We start from the raw sequence: 15,029 nt of genomic DNA on the forward strand, positions 1-15,029 counted from the left end.
AGCGGCCGTCCACACCGCCGGTTCTCTAACCCCGAAGCTCAGGACAACCTTTCAGCTCCTCCTGCACCCTTGTCACCGCCACTGGCTTCCAGCCCTGCCCCACGCTGCTAGCTTCGGTTGTCGGGCCCGGAGGTCTGCATCTGATAAGCCCCGCCTGCTCCCAGGGCAACTGCCCTGGCCCCTGCCCCTCCCGTGACCCGCATCGGTGGGAGGGAGTCGAGTCCATCCAAAGTGGCTCCTCTCTCAGAGGTTTTGGTCTCAGTTTCAGGCATGTGAGGCAGAGGGAATGGGACACTCTGGCAGAAAGATATCTAAGATCTCTGGATATGCCCCCCCCCCCCCGCCACCCCAAGCTGCAGCTCCCTCTCCCCTCCTGTGCACGGCCTCCAGGTGACTCTGCCGTCATAGACTTCGGGTCAGCAGGAGTCGGGAATCCAGCCCTGGTATTAAACTGTCTGGTCTTAGCCCAGAGATTCTAAAAGTCGCCTCTCCCGTGGGCCTCTGCAATTTTGTGCTTAATTACACAGTCTGTTTCTGTTCCCTGTTCGCTGGGCCTTCCCGCACGCAAGGACACATGTGTTCCCCGAGCACGTTCCCCCGGTTGCACCTGTGTCTCAGGCATCTCTGTGTGAGCTTAGAACTTGCTCACGACAAACTTGTCCCATTGGGTGAATATTATTGTGCCTTAATTTTCCTAACCTGTTTTAGGCTGGTCCCACCCAAACCACTTCCTTCCTTTACAAACTGATGAGGAAAATATGTACCTTTGCACACCAAAAAGACGTGTACGAGAATGATCATGGGAACGCTGTTTGAAATAGCTTCAAACTGGAAGTAGCCTCAGATGTCTATAAATAATGAAATGGCCCTGGCTGGTGTGGCTCAGTGGTTTGAGTGCCGGCCCACGAACCAAAGGGTCGCCGGTTTGATTCCTCATCGGGGCACATGCCTGGGCTGCCAGCCGGGTCCCCAGTTGGGGGCATGTGAGAGGCAACGGAACATTGATGTTCCTCCCCCTCTCTTTCTCCCTTCCTTCCCCTCCCTCTAGAAATAAATAAATAAAATCTTTTTTTTTAAAAGGTGGTGTTTATGGTCATTAGGGGTAGAAACCAGCAGGGATGAGTGGCAGAAAGGGCAAGGTGTGAGAGGAGGGAGAGAAGGTGGAAGTCAGGGGTTTAGGTAAAAGACTGGCTTTACATGGGGAAAGGGTGGTACTTAGTTTGGGCGGGGGGAGAGATGAGACTGGATATGGGTGTTGATTAATTTGCACATGTGGGAGTGGGAAGTTAGAATGAGACGCCTCAGTTTCTGCTGAGAGAAGAGGGCATCTTTTTTTTTCTTGTAGCTGTCACGCATCAGCCAGAAATACGTGGTGACGGCCAGGACAGTGGCCAGGACTGGGAAAGAGCATCTGCATACTGGAAACAAAGATGACCTTTTCCATTAACACAAAGGCTCCTGGAGCCAGAGTTCTCAAATCTCTTCCTCCTAGACACTGGCCTCTGCTCTACGGTTGGATAACCTTGACCAGACCTTGACACGCACCTGTGTCTGTTTCTGTTCTGCTTGTTTGTTTATGTTGGTTTTTACATTCAACTGTTGATAAATATGTATTTATTGCCATTTGACTGTTCACGTTTTTAATGATTTTTTCCTCCTTCTTAAGAAAGACCCTTTAACTTTTCATGTACTACTGGTTTGGTGGTGATGAAGAACTTGAGCTATTTTTTGTCAGGGAAGCTCTTTATCTGTCTTTCAATTCTAAATGATAGCTTTGCTGGGTAGAGTGATCTTGGTTGTAGGTGCTTGCTTTTCATAACTTTGAATATTTCTTACCAGACCTTTTTGGCCTGCAAAGTTTCTGTTGAGAAGTCAGCTGACAGTCTTATGGGAGCTCCCTGGTAGAAAACTGTTTTTCTCTCGGTGCTTTTAAGATTCTCTCTTTGTTTTTAACCTTTGTCATTTTAATTATGATGTGTCTTGGTATGGGCCTCTTTGGCTTCATATTGCTTAGGACTCGCTGCAATTTCTGGACTTGTATGTCTATTTCCTTTACCAGGTTAGGGACGTTTTTCATCATTTGTTTTAAAATAGGTTTTCTATTTCTTGTTCTCTCCTCGTTCTGGTGTCTCTATGATGTGAATGTTGCTACACTTAAAGTTGTCCCAGGGGCTTCTTACACTAACCCTATTTCTTTTTATTCTTTTTTCTTTTTGCTGCTCTGACTGGGTGTTTTTTGCTTATCTTCCAAATCTCTGATTTGAACTACAGGTTTCTTGAGTGAATAAATGAATGAATGACTAGATGGGTAGTCTGCCTTAAACTTTTATCCCTAAGGAGACAGAAAATTACTTGAAATACCTTTTTTTCTGGGCCCTACTGAGGGCCAACAGGTTGCTTAAGACCCACTATACCTTTTGCCTTTGCCCATGGATCCTTTGATCGGAGGTGCAGCAGACGGGCAGAATCTGATGAGGGCCGTCTCAGGCTGCTTTCTGGAGGTGGATTTTCGGTGGCCATGTGACTCAGCCCCGGCCAGGGGAGTGTCAGGAGATGTCTATCCTGGTCCAGGGAAATCTGCCGGGAACTTCTGCTTTCCTGGACGGGATCTCGCCTTTTCACTCCTGGGCGTCAGTGAGTCCGGGTGTGGCCACCAGACCTCTGAGGTGAAGCGGGTGCGCACGGCGGAGCTGGATGAACACACTCTTGGGGGAGGGGGGCAGAGCCAGGCATGGCTGGCGGGAGCCTGGAGCTGCCTTGCCTCGGCGTGTCCTGTGACCCGAGGTAATAACTCTCCTGATGGACCGAGGCCGTGAGCTTTCCACATACATTTTACATCACAGCCAACACACACACACACACACACACACACACTCTATACAAAAACAACACAAAAGTGGTTCACAACACAATGCCCCTTCTGTTATGTGCAAGGTATTTTTCCTTTGCCTCCCATTTTGTTATTTGCATCTTTAAAAACCGAGCTACCCTACAATGATTTCATTACCTAAAGTATGTGAGTGACCTGCAGGGTAAAAAATACTGGGGGTTTTCTGGTACGTTTTCCTGCAGACTGTAGAGTCAGACTGCCCAGGCTGGTACTCCAGTTTGGCCAGTTACTGGCTTTGTCGCAATGGATGAGTTTCTCAACCTCCCTGTGATTTCGTTTTTGGATAAAAATTGCCCACCTCCTAAGGTTGCTTTAAGGGTTATAGGAGTTAATGCACATAAACCGCTCGAAGCCATCGGAAAGCCGGAACAGAAGACCGATGGGATCGCACAAACACAAGGAGGGCAGGGTCCCCGTCCCCCAGAGCTGACAGTCTGGTGGGAACGACGTTACAACACGGAGGAGCTGGGAGTCAGGGAGACACCGGGCAGTCCAGGAACACGAAGGAGAAATACACCCTGGCAGGCAGAATTGAATCTAACTTCCAAGAGTCAGCCCTAGAAGACAAAATGAATTGTGAAAATTCCACTTACTTCCTTTTATTTTAATGAATAGACTAATTCTTCGAGCAATCTTGGCGTTACAGAAAAATGGACTGCGAAGCAGAGACACTTCCCGTGTGCTCCCTCCTCCTCACACGCAGTTTTCCCTGTTGTTAACGCCCGTCATTTACGTGGTGCGTTTGTGTAATTGGTAAGTCAACATTGATACACATTTATTAACTACAGTCCAAGGTTTGCACTAGGGTCACTTGCTGTCCCACACATTCCGTGGCTTTTGACAAGTGGACAGTGACGCAACTCACCATTGGTGTCATGTGGATGGTCTCCATGTCCTAAAAATCCCCTGGGCTCTGCCCACTCACTCCTCCCTCCTTCCCTGGCAGCCACCACTGGCCCATCCTTTCACTGTCTCCACAGTTCGCCTTTTCCAGAATTCCTCAGAATTGGAATCATACACTACATAGACTTTTAGATTGGCTTCTCTCATTTAGTATCTACTTACTTAAAAAAAACTCTCTAAATATATTCAGAAGAAAAGAAACAAATAGAATTTTTTAAAGTCTTTTTGGCATGATTCAAGGCTCTGAGCAACCAACCAGCATAACCTATTTCCCCGCAAGCATGTGCCTAATAACACTTGCTGGACAGATGTGAATAAACCCGTAGTATCAGGACCGCCAGCCACATCAGCACATGGTCAGCAGGTAACTGTTGAGCTGAACTGTAGTTCTGATGCCTTCAGATGGTGTTTCCCAGTTCTCCTTGGCCATTGAGTCAATAGGAATGGGTAGCTGTGATGGATCGAGCTCTTTTTACGTCCAGGCTCTGCACTGAGCATCTTGTTTAGTTTCATATCAGCGTCACCAATAATTCTTTGAGTGGGTGTTATTGTCTCTGTTTTACGGATGAAGAAACGGTCTCAGAGATGTTAAGAAACTTGCCCGGAGTCACAAAGCAGCTGAAGTGAATCTTTAATTCATTCCCAGATGGGAACCTTACCTCCAGGCCCGTGGGGGCACTGCCGATGGGTCCGCCAGCAGCTGCCGCAGCATCTCCTATGGGTCACCAAGGGGCCTGGCACTCAGAGCCCTGTTCCCCTGTACCTCTCCCAGCACTGCGCCTTTTCCTCGCCCACCCAAGGAAAACTTAAAAACCACCCAGTAGTCCCATGGCCACAGGAACTGACCTTTCAGAATCAGGGTCTGGCCTGAGCCTCTGGATGGGGAAAACAAGGTTTGCACATGGATGCCGAGATCATTCTAGATGAATTCTCAATCCTATACCTTTTCTTGCAAGGTAGTGCATCTTCTATCACCTTGCCGACTTTTCAAACAGTAACCTTGTACAGCACTGCTAGTGAGCTGTCTTCCATGCGAATTCGAGTTGACTGCTTTGAGTTGAAATTCTCTTCTCCTTGCCTGGATTGCGCTGAAACCTCATTGCCAGCAATGAAATCTCTTGATTTCACACTCTCTCTGTGCCTCTGCACCGCATTTGTTTCACTAAACCATCATATTCTGCCATTTATTGATAGAAAGGATCTTGAACTGTAGAAGTCAAATCAGAAGGGACCACCTGGGAGGTGGCCCTGTGCCCCAGGCGGTCCCTGTGCAGTGCTGGCACTGTCGGCATGACCTCGGCAAGGGGAAAAGCCCACCGTGACAACTGGGAGTTTGCTGGTCCCTGGCCTCCCCACCTGCGCGTGAAGCCTCGCCATCACACAGCCAGTTAGTGGCTGTTGGGGCCAGAGCCCAGGAGACGCCTCTTATCTTCTCCCTTTCCCTTTCTCACTGAATGCACGCAGGTAAGTGAGAGCAGCGAGCACTCAGCACAGCTCTAGAACCCAGAGATCAGTACGTACTTGCTCATTGGCCCATTGATGACCTTGGCCCCCAGGGGTCCACATTCACTCTAATAACAGAGGCCAAGAAGGTACGACCCTCACACCCCCACGACTCCCCCCTACCCCCCACCCCTGCCCTGCCCAGGAAGGAGCTGCCCTGAAGTCAGAAGGGCTGTGTGCTCAGGACCACGGTCATAGGGAAATGACGAAAGGTTTGAAAGAGAAGTGTGTGGAGAAAGGGGAAAGGTCACGGAGGGCAGGGATCTGGAGGGAGGGGGGCGAGATGGCTGGGTGGAGTGGCCGGGGGCGGGGCTGGCAGCAGGCTCACACAACCAGTGCTGCCCGCTGGGGCCTCAGGGTCTGCTCGCCCTTCTTGCCTCTGGCCCCTGCAGACGATGTTATCCGGTCTTACGTCTTGGTCCCGTGTGAAGAGATGGGTACACATAAGTGTGTGTTTGTACATACACACTCACCTAGGTGCCCGTGTGTCTATGCATTCTACATACCAAATTGACACCTGTCCCCACACTGAGCCCTGAGCCACCCGAACTCTGTGCCCCCTGGAGCTGGCACTCCGGGAACTATGCTCTGACTGGAGGGTAATTCAGCCTGGGTGGATGCCCTTAGCGGACTTCTTTCACGGCTGAAAAGGGCCACGGCCTACTTTTCTGCTCAATTACACCTTACTCTCTAACATGTCTTCACGCGGCTGTCCTTTCCTGAGGGTCGCTGTGCCCCCACCACACAACCTTGAACCTGGCTCCGAGGAGGCACCGTCTCAGCTCTTAGGGGAGTTCTCACGGCCGGCGTGGCTCCTGTGAAAACCAAGGGAGACTTTAGTTATGAAAGCGCTCTGAACAGCCAGCGTCTCTGATCTAACCTCAGTGCCATACACCCCAGCGGTGTGTGTGACAGAGCCCACTGGTGTCCTCACCACCGAGAGGAAGCGGAACTCAGTACACAGCTCCTGTGGGACCGCATGGAGGGTCTGAGGTCTGAGCAGCAGTCGAGTGATCAAGGCGTGTGAGAAACCGTGAGCCTCAGGTTCCCAGGGTGAGTGGGGCTGTGCGATTCAGTACGGTTTCATTGTGCTCTCTGCATGGTTTTTTTCAATTTTCATAATGGTCAAAGGAAAACGAATGCAAGCTGGTGTAGTTTTTTTTTTTATCTCCAGGGGCCCAGATACCAGTCCCCTGCCTATCAGGAAGCTGAGAATTGGAGTTGCTGAGAGGCCTGGTTGCAGGAGACCTGGGGGCTGGAGGAGGGGCTGAGGTTGTTTACCCTCCAGTTCTGGGGAAGGAGGCGGAGCCATCACCCACAGCACTAACCGGAGGAAACTGCCTATTCCCCAAGGTCATTGCGGAGCTTCCTGCCAAGGCACCTGTTGCCTCAGTTCACTGACTTAGGTTACCTTGACCTCGGAGTTTTTCCATAGATATCCACAGGAAGTTTTGTGAAAGGCCAGCCTCCTACCTCCCAGCTCAAACTTGAACTTTTCATGTGTCCTTGGGGGAGGCTGCAAGGAGAAGGAGCACAAGGCTTTTTTTTTTTTCTTTTTTGGAAAATCCTCACCTGAGGTTATATTTATTGATTTTAGAGAGAGGAAGGAGCAAGAGAAAAACATCAAACCCACAACCTAGGTATGTGCCCTGACCAGGAATCGAACCTGCAACCTTTTGGTGTATGGGGAGACCCTACAACCATCCCTGGCCAGAGCAGCACCAGGCTTTTGAGTCCCTGCACTTAAATCCCGGCTCTGCCCACTGACAGCTGCGTGACCCCTTCCTTGTAAAATCATAACCACCAGCTCTGAGGGTTTCGTAACTTTCTCTCCCGTCCGTTTTAATATTTCCCCTCTCCTTCCCAAATCCCACGGTCCCTCTGCCCCTTCTCTTGTACAGCCAGCCAGAACTCAAAATTCTTCATTTATTTCACAAAGCAATGTATTGCTCTCTAAACCGGATCCCGGGACCGGACTTTGCAGGACCGAGAGACCCAGTGTTTGCTAACAACGATCACAACATGTCCTCTCCAAGAGGAATCTGCCTCCCGCTTTAAGACGACATGCACTTTTTTTCTCACGTCTGCATTGGTCCTTCGCTCCACAGTCCCCGAGTTTCTCAAGATAACCTGAAAGGGATGAGACAGCCAAACTGGCCTGCCGTCTTCTACGGCCTTCGCGAGTCCCCGGGTGTTGCTCTGCTCCCAGACCACTGGTAAAGCGTCTGAAACCACCATGCCCTCCCAACCCTATTCCCTTCGCGCCGACATGGGAGCAGCACAAGTTTAGTACACGCACCTGCCAATCTTTGGGTGGGGAGGGATTGTTTTGGAGCCAAATGGCAAAGAGCAGGCCGTGGATGAAAGCGTCCGTCACCAACCCAGCATTCTTCCCCCGGTGAGCCCCTTCCACTCTGCAGGTGGACCCTGGATGCGTTCAGCCACCAGCAGAAATCCTTTGACTCAGGGGAGGGAAGCCCCCCTGCCCTGGTCACCAGGAATGAATTGCGGTTCACCTGGACCACACAGAGCCCTCTCCCCCTCCCGAGGCTGGCTACGTGAGCCGGTGAGATGTGACGGAAGTTTGCCGGATGTCACTCCCGGGAAAGCTTTTGCTTTCTTGGGGAGAAAGGAGCAGACGCCACTGGCAGGCCCTCGTCCGTCTCTTTGCCATTTCGGCTTCCCTGGAACATGACATTTTGCCCATTTTTCTCTTCAGATTTTCATGGTTCCCTTTAAATCCTCGCACCTACTTATAACAGTGGCTGTGTCTTGTCTGTTGATCTCTGTCATTTCTACGCTTGCTGTTGACACGTTTTTTCTCCTGGGTATGAGTCACATTTCCTGTTTCTTTGGCATGTCTGGTGATGTTTTACTGGAGCCTGAACATTGCCACCGTGGTCAAATGTTTAGATTGGGGCGGCAGGCAGCTCATTTGCTTGCAGACTGTCTTGAGCGTTGTGCAGTTCATGGGCAAGCTTCATCAGGGGGAGAGAGGTCCAGAGTTCCCTTCAGGGCCAGGGTGCCCTTTCATAAGGCTCGAACCTCGTGAGGTCCCCATGTAATGTCCCAGCGGCTCCCCAAGGCTTTCTTCTCCGGCCAGCCTTACAGCAAATGTCTCCCCGTGCCATGCATGCAGGCTCCAGTGTTTGCTCAGCTCCCAGCTCCCTGGTGGTGTGGTCTTCCTCCGTCACCGTTCTTTGGCCATTTTTACATTGAGCTGAAGACCCAAGGGAGCCCCACATGGATTTCTGAAGCCCCTTTTTCTGTGTGGCTCACTTATCTCTGGAATGCTATTGCTCAACTTCCCCTCATCTCAGCCCCTTCCAAGTTTCGTCTTCTCGTCTCAGGAAGCCCCCGCGCTTGCTCGTGGTGCAGTCTGGGAATTGCCCGGGGGGCAGAACTCTGGGGTAGCGGCAGGGCTACTCCCGTTTGCTTTCCTCTTCTCAGGGGTCTCACAGTGCTGCACTGCACTGCCCTGCACGGTGCCTCCTGTGCACAAACAGTGGTTTCACGTATTTAATCGACTTTTCTCATTTATGGCATGAGGGTTCCTCAGCCGTAACTGGAACTGGCCTCAAACACTGCTTAAACGTGTAGCACATTTCAGCCCCTACGCTGGTGTGGTGCCTTGGGTGTGAACTTGAGTGTGAGTTCATCGCCATGTGGTAGAGGAACCGAAACACAGAGTGGGGAAATCCTTGGGACTGGGAGTCGTGTCCAGGTATTTCACGTTCTCAGGTTGTTCTTTGTTTCATTTCATTTTATTTTTTGATGTGAGAGATGGGTGAGGGGAGGGAGAAAGAGAGGGTGAGAGACATCGATGCGAGAGAGAAACGTTGATTGGTTGCCTTCAGTACACGCCCCGGGGGACCCAATCTGCAGCCCAGGTGTGTGCCCCAACTGGGGATTGAACTGGCAACCTTGTTATGGTTCATGGGATGATGCCCAACCCACTGAGCCACGCCGGCTGGGGCTCAGGCTGTTCTGTGTGCTCAGGTTGTAGCGTCTGCCCTCCAGCCGAGCTCCCCTGAGCGCTCCCTGTCCCTCAGTCCCTGCCTTTCAACACTTGGAAGATGGACTTCTTTAGGCAGCCCCCCTCCAGCACCTTCCCCAGCACCTCTTTCAGACTAGCTTGGAGAGGTCTGTCCGGCCCAAGTGCATTCGGGCCATTAGGAGGACCGAGACCCACCGCATTACGGGCCGGTGGCCTGGGCGTCTGCTTCTCCCCACTGTGGTGTCTGCTTCAGGGCTGCCCCAAGGGCCCCTCGAGCGTCTGTGACCACATCTGCGAAACTGTTGTGAGTGGCAGCGCCTAAGCAAGTGGGAGTCATCTGGAAACAATGAGAGCGATCAACATCTGCCTCTGTGTGTTGGGCCGAGAGGGGCGGAGGGGCTCAGGCAAAAGGCCCCCCTTCATCCAGGGGCACTCATTCTAGGGCCCACTGCCCAGCTGGGGTGCGCTGGTGGAGAGCCCCCTGCTGCCGGTTGTCCCCGGGGTCTGCAGATGTCCCCTTCCCCCAAGGCCATGCCCTCACCGGGGTAGCCCACATCCAGGGACCGAGTGAGGCGGGAGTACGGGCCCCGGCATTCTGGCGTGGAGCAGGACAACTCTGGCGGGGCGCCTCCTGTGGTAGCGCTCCTGGCCAGCTTCGTTGGAGCTGTGTCGTGACTCAGCTTCCCCGCTGCCCAGGCCTGTCCCTGGTAAACGGCTAGTGCCCCGGCTCTGACTCCACATCTGTTTCCGGAGGACCTGACCCGTGACCCGGGGAACCACCACTGCACGTGGGCAGGGTCCCCTGCAGCCAGCACCTCAAGGCCGGGCCGTGGGCCGTGAGTCCACAGGGAGGCCGCCCTGACTCAGCCGGTCTTGGCTCCCTGCCCTCCTTCTTTGCCTGAGGGACAGAACAGGGCAAGGAATGGCTAGTGACTATTGGAAATGACCCTAGGTGTTTACTGAGGGTCCCTTCTGATCAAGGCACTCTGCTCATGTCACAGGAACACCCCCACCCCCGGGGCCTGCCTGTACTAGGGTTCTTCGTTCCCCACCCCATGTTAGGAGCTGTGGCTCTCAATGCCAGAGTCTGGTAAGAAGGAAAGGGACTATTTTAGTGAGAAGTTATACAGGTTTAGAATGATGGTGGAATTCTACCATTAAATCTCCCTTTAGAAACGAAGATACACCCACAAACACACAGTCCCACCCTCCCCGCTTCACCCAGTCAGGCCAGCCTCAGAGCAGGCCAGTCGGAGGGCCCGCCTTCCAGAAGAAACGGAAACCGAAGTCCGCAGCTGGGCTCCTCCCAGGCGTCCGTGCCCGGCTGGCAGGTCCCCAGCCGTCCCCGGCACCATCAGCTGTGTCGCCGAGGTCTCCAGTTCTTAATCCAAACCCACGTGTCACCTTCTCGTGGCCCGCCAGCGAGAGTCCCTTCACCCCTTTTCTTGCCGCAGGGTCTTGCATTGTCCCCGTCCCACAGGGCAGCCGCCTTTTTGTTTAAATCCCAGCCTGGAACCTCCTCGGCAACCCCATTCCTGACTCCTCCCACAACTGGCTACACCTGCCAGCACTCCCATATTCCCTGCCTTTCTCGGCTGCCACAGTGAGTCCAGACAGGTGTGGCGCCATGGCATGGAGCGAACCATCTCTGCGTGAACCATCTCCAAGCTCTCAGAGTTGCCCCAAAGGTGCTGTAATGGGGGCGGGGGAGCTGTCTCCCAGCTACATCACGGGTCAAGGTCATGCCCATCTCCCCGGCTCCCAACAGGCTATGAAGCTAGCCTGCTGTTACTGATATGCAAAATAACTCTCCAACTCTGTGCTGCTGCCTTTCCTAGCCCCCAAACTAGGCTTGTGGGGGGCCCTGGGGCCTCTCAGCCTACACCCCATTACACTAAGGGGCTCACATGCATGGTCACATTTAATCCCCACCAATGGCCCCATGGGAAAGGTCATCGTATTATTTGCATTCTGTAAGGACCTCCCCTGGCCCTGTCTGCAGAGAGTTGGGGCAGGCCCGAGGCTGGGTGATGTGTGACGACCTCAGGCCCCTCTGGGACCCGGGCCCCATCTTCTACCAGGAGGAGTGTCCAACCTGCAGCCTGTGGGCCGCATACAGCCCAGGATGGCTATGACTGTGGCTCAACACAAAATAGTAAATTTTTGCTCATCAGTTTTCGTTTGTGTTTGTATATTTAATGTGTGACCCAAGACCACTCTTCTTCCAGTGTGGCCCAGAGACGCCAAAAGGCTGGACACTGCTGTCCGCATGCGCCCTGACATTGGCTTCCTCCTCATCTCCAGCTGCCGTTTCCATCCTGCTGTGCCTCCTTCCTCCCCCAGCTCTCCATTCTGCAGCCACCGCGCAGGCCCCGCCAGCAAATCAGAGGCCCTTTCAGCGCCCACCCCCCACTCTCGAAAATAGGAAGGCGAAAAGATCTCAGCCCACATCCTGTACTTGAGCAAATTTCCCACTGGTGGTTCAACCCAGGCAAGCTTTTATGCAACACTTCTCCACTTATGGCTAGCCTGGAGGCCGCCAAGCCTGGGCTCCCAGGAGGTTGCTCGCTCATTCATTCATTCATTCATCCATTTATTCATTTATCAATGATGAACTACCAACGATGCACCTGCTGAGTGCAGGAGCTGGCTGAAGTACACAGACGAAGGACTTACTCATTCAGTCTTGCACTTGCTTATTTAACAATGACTGAGTTGGTTTGAGACAGGTCTTGAAGATCTGGGGGCAAGCAGGGAGCAGGCTTGACCTCGTATTACAATTAGTGAAGGGAGAAGGGGCGGGGTCTATTATCAAATGACCTTACTGGAGTCCAGTCTCACACACAAAGTCCTGAAGAAGGTACGAGAGATGTTTTTAGTCCAGGTTTGATAGTGACTTCTCCTGCAAAAGGGGTTCTCGGACAAGGTGGGTGTTTGGGTGTCTTCTTCACTTTGTTTTGCCCCTCCCTAGTTCGTTTTGGGGGCTGGGTCTTTCTATTTAGGTTCTCTGGGTGCCTGGCAGGCCCACCCCTCTCACCGGGGAGCAAACACCTTTTCTGAACCTGCTCAGTCCCCTCTCTCCCCCTGCTGGACACTCAGTCTCCTTCACCCTTGCTCCCTGCCTCATGCTTTTCCCATGGGACTCTCTTTGCACCTGCCCCAGGCTGACGCATGTGGAACCAGCCCGTCTCCTTAGCCCAGAGCCACATTAACAAAAGCCCCCTTTCTTTTCTTTTTTTAAAATTGAATTTACTCAGGGGACATCGGTGTGCACAACCACACAGGTTTCAAAGTGCACGACTCAGTAAGATGTCATCTGCACACTGCACCGTGTGCCCCCAAAGCCCCTTTTCAGTATGCCAGATTTAGCCCTGAACCAGGTCCAGAAGGCAAGGGGCGGGGAGGCGCCATGTCTCAGGAGTGCGTGCATGTTGGGGCAAATGAGGAAAATCCATTTCCCCGTATTCAGAGCAGAATACGGAGAAATGGGTTTTCTGCATTTTCTCCTTCCACCCTCCCCAGTGTTCTTCTGCTTCCTCCTTTTTTGGGTGCACTGAGCTGGGGAGACAGCGGCGTCCCAGGACAGAAGCTCAGCGCCCAGTGCTCAGCAGGTGTGTAGGTGCCTACCAGTCACCACCAGAGGGCGCTCTGTCCCCTTGGCCTCCTGGGTCCAGGCTCTCTCCCAGTCTAGGCTGGGGGTGGGGCAGAGCACTCCTGGGGGGACCACCGGGGAAGGGGTGCTGCTGAGGGGAGCCTGGACCCTGGCTTCCATCTGGACCAGTGACAGTGCCTCAGTTTCCTCCCTGACTAATAACAGCCTCCTTCATTTTTATTTCCAGCTGTGGCAGGACAGACAGGGTTCTAAATTCCTCCTCAAGCTAATCTCTAAAGCATATTTCTGACCAAACCTTGGGTTTGTACGTATAGCTTTCCCACCTTTTAGGATTCAGGTCCTCCTTAGGGTTTGGACCAGGGCTGGATCTTGCCTTTTGAGGACTCTGTAGATAAAACATCACGGTGGCTGGGGCTGGCACTGAAATCTGGCCTTATCCACCGAGCAATGGGAACCCTCCCTCCCCCTCCCACCGGGCAGTTCTCAGTCCCGACAAGGCCCCTGGACTCCCGTCGGTTACACGTGTTCACCAGTCGGGAGTTCCTGCCCCTGAGACCTGGCTGCAGGGCTTGTTTCTGACGCGCCTTCCACACCAGGCCCTCCTTCTCTCCTACCCCGGAGTGCGCCCCCTGCAGGAAGCTGGCCTGGTCCCGGCCGGTCCCAGCAGTTTTCCACCCTCCGCAGCCCCGTCCCCTGCGCACTGTTCAGTCGGCGGCATTGAGCTCTCTGCTCCTTCATCCTACGTAGTGCTCACCTGCGTCCTCTTTCCCACGTTAGGAGCAGGAGTTATAAAAGAAGACACAGATTAAACTCCACAAGAAATATTTTTTGAATCGCGCAATGACAATATGAACAAAACACTAAGTGAAAAATGGGAAAAAATTAAAGTAAATATGAGAGAGAACAGGTATGTACTACATATATGTGGTCCAGGGAGAACTCCTAGAGCGCAACACCAAAAGCAGAAACAACCCAGTAAAAACGGGCAGGCGTACACACCCCAAAAGTGAGCCCGGGCGGAGGGGGCAGGAGCCCTGGGTGTCTGCCGTCTGGTTTAGAAGAGGAGGGAGGGGCCTCGGGGTGGACGTGCCGCTGGCCCTGCAGCCTCCCTGCCTCATGGCGAGTCGGGGTGCAGCTGGAGGAGGACCAGAGTGGAACTATTAAAAGTGGGGGGCCGGCACCCTGGCTGGCGTGGCTCAGCGGACTGAGTGCTGGCCTGTGAACCGGAAGGTCGCTGGTTTGATTCCCAGTCAGGGCACATGCCTGGGCGGCGGGCCCAATCAATGCTCCTCTCCTCTTTCTCCCTCCCTTCCCTTCTCTTTAAAAATAAATAAATAAAATCTTAAATAAAAAAGAAAAAAGCAAGGGACAGCACACTGGCCCATGGGTCAAATCCGGCCCGTTGCATCTCATTGTGAATAAAAATGCCGTTGGAACACAGCCAAGCCCCGCTTGTTCATGCTCTTTCTGCGGCTGCTTTCTCCCTCCAGTGGCAGGGGGAGAAGACCCCGCCGGCGTGGCCCGAGAAGCCTGAAGTGCTGCTTCCTTGCCATCCACAGAAAAGTCTGCCGCCGTTCTCCCTCTAAAGCACGGGGCCAAGGAGGGGCGAAGGCCGCCCCAGCCCGAGGCCCACACACCCTCATTCCAGGGATAATGGTGTGTTTTCCCATACCTTCCAACCCTTTCCTTCTAGAGAAAATGATGTTTTTTATCCTGCACTTTGAACAACGCTTTCGTGTGAATTGTTAATCCTCATGGCGTATGAAGGATGCAGGTAAGATGAATATGCAGGTGAATCCACGGGCTCAGGGGACGCAAGGTCACGCAGCCGGTAAGTGGGGCAGCACCAGTGTTTCTGCAGGGGAGGCCTCGAGAGACGCCCCGAGACCCGGAGGGGAGAGAGGGTGGGAACACTAGGGGGATTATTTCAAAACTGCTCCGGGCGTTCTCTGAGGGCTGAGGACACCCCCAGATATATGTGCCCTGCAGCGGGGGTGGTGAGCGCCGCTGGATACTGGGGGAGCCCAGTTCCTGGCGCCCCTAAATGCCCCCAGTCTCAGACCTCCTTACTAGGAGGTAGGCATCGTTTGGGCGCCTCCCTGGTTCCTACCTCTGGCTCAGCC

The sequence above is a fragment of the Phyllostomus discolor genome, chromosome 14 (assembly GCF_004126475.2).
Source record: "Phyllostomus discolor isolate MPI-MPIP mPhyDis1 chromosome 14, mPhyDis1.pri.v3, whole genome shotgun sequence".
In the NCBI taxonomy this organism is placed as follows: domain Eukaryota; kingdom Metazoa; phylum Chordata; class Mammalia; order Chiroptera; family Phyllostomidae; genus Phyllostomus; species Phyllostomus discolor.